Raw genomic sequence first — 2088 nt, forward strand, 5'->3', positions numbered from 1 at the left:
GTGGTGCTAATGACCCTTGAAAACAAAAGACTTGGAGAACTTGACTTTTATATTTCTGAATGCTTACTCTGCTCTGTGTAGAGCTGCTCTATGCTCTCTCTCTCTCTCTCTCTCTCTCTCTCTCTCTCTCTCTCTCTCTCTCTCTCTATCTATCTCTTGTGTGTGTGCGTGTGAGTTTAAGTCTGTGTGTGTTTGTCTATGTTTCTCAAGAAAACATCAGCAATTCCTTGGCAGTGGATTTTTTTCTACAGTGTTATCCCTGGTGCTATGTCTTGCAATCTAGCTCCTACAATTCTTCCATCACCTTTTCCATAGGATTCTACAAGCTTCATCTAATGTTTGGGAACTGGGACTCTGCATTTGTTTCCATCAGTCTCTGGGTGAGGCTTCTGATGATCACTGGGCTAGATGTTAATCTAGGGCTATAGCTGAATATCATTAAAATCAATTCATTGACATCTTTTGCCATTCCTGCTTTGTCCTATTGTGGGTCTCTGGGCTATCCATTGCTAGACTCCTGACCCTTCAGGTTAACTTTATAGTTTACTGACAAATAGTGATGTTGAACACTGCTTCATGTGCTTCATTGGTCATGGGAATATCTTCTGTAGATCAATGGTCACTTAAAGCTCTTAAACATTATAATTTAAGCGTCAAATTTTAACCTCTTATATCTTTACATTAATAATTTTAATTTTTGTCCTAAAAAGCCTTTTGAATAATCTTAAAATAGTGTCTTATTAAATATATTCATAATTTGAAGATATTTTCTCTCATAAGACTGTTTTCATAGACAATGGAATACAAACACTAAATATTTATTAAAGCCAAGACTTAAAATACATGCAGCATTGAAAAGATCAGGAAGAGTAAAAGGGCTATTTCTCAGAGGAGGGGAAAGGCTGGGTGTGGGGCTGGAAAGGCTGCTGGATTGAAATCAGGGGCAGATCCTGAGAGGCAGAAAAACTGGTGTTTTCTGTAGCACAGATGTAAGATAGACTCAAATAAGGGATAAGATGTGTGTGTGTGTGGGGGGGCATTGTCTATGTAGGTAGACCCACTGCAGCAAGGGTGCTGCTATCCATGAAAGATACCCTGTATCTACCAGCATGCTGAGAAACAGGTTACACAGCTGCTATCAGGTGTGCTGGCAGGACAGTTGCTGCCACATGTGAATGCAGTTATGCATGTGTCCCAGAACCTTCTGGTGGCTTTTGTGCTCTCCAGCTCAGGGGGACAAGTTGGATCTGGCTCCAGAGTGGCTGCTTTCCCTACAGATTTACAACATTTAAGTTCTGGATCTGAGGAAGTGTGTCTTCCCAGACCTGTGTCTTCCTCATTCTTGGCACTGGAATCCTTGTCCTGTTCTTCCCACAACTTGGTCAGAAGCCTATCGACACGGATAAAAAGATCAGAGTGTGGCATGTGCACTCTCAAATAGGCCTTCAGGTATGTCAGAGGTAACAGGTCTGAGGGTTCACAAAAGTCCTCAGGGTTCTTGTCCATCCATGTGTGCAGGAAGGTACAGAGGCTGCTCCTTACTTGTTTATGCTCCACAGAATGAGGGTGGAAGTATGATTACCTAGAGAAGACCAGACAGAATATCACCAGAAAAGTCCCAGCCCCCACCCCACCAAATCTTGGCAGTTCTGTCTGCTGTCAGATATATTATTATTATTTTACCTGGACAAACTCGGTGCTCTAAATATATCTGTGCAAAGTTTGGACAAATGCATCTCTATCCAGACGTCTCTGTGGTTGCTCCCATGGTTGCCTGGAATATCCTTCCCAGATCTCCACTTTGTACAAATCTCTACTGGGTACTCTGATAGTTCTAGAACCTCCTTTACATTTCAGGGAAGTGAATTACCAAGGTATCAGAAATATTGAGTGAAGATAGGGTGCATTCTCTAGGTGAAAGGCACATCAAAGAAGGTCTCAGCTCCTAAATGCCACTCACTTCTCCCAAGCCTGGACAAAGTTTCTTACTTCCTGCTGCAGGGCCCTGACAATTCTGTACACAATAAACAGGAACAGAGGGTGGGAGAGAGAGAGAGAGAGAGAGAGAGAGAGAGAGAGAGAGAGAGA

The 2088-nt window shown here is 42.5% G+C and overlaps 1 pseudogene; it reads right to left on the minus strand.

The window, feature by feature from the left end:
- Positions 1-1101: 1101 nt before the first annotated feature.
- Positions 1102-2088, minus strand: part of LOC110309692 — a 1941-nt pseudogene continuing 954 nt past the window's right edge.

Source organism: Mus caroli, chromosome 14, assembly GCF_900094665.2.
Source record: "Mus caroli chromosome 14, CAROLI_EIJ_v1.1, whole genome shotgun sequence".
NCBI classification, from domain to species: domain Eukaryota; kingdom Metazoa; phylum Chordata; class Mammalia; order Rodentia; family Muridae; genus Mus; species Mus caroli.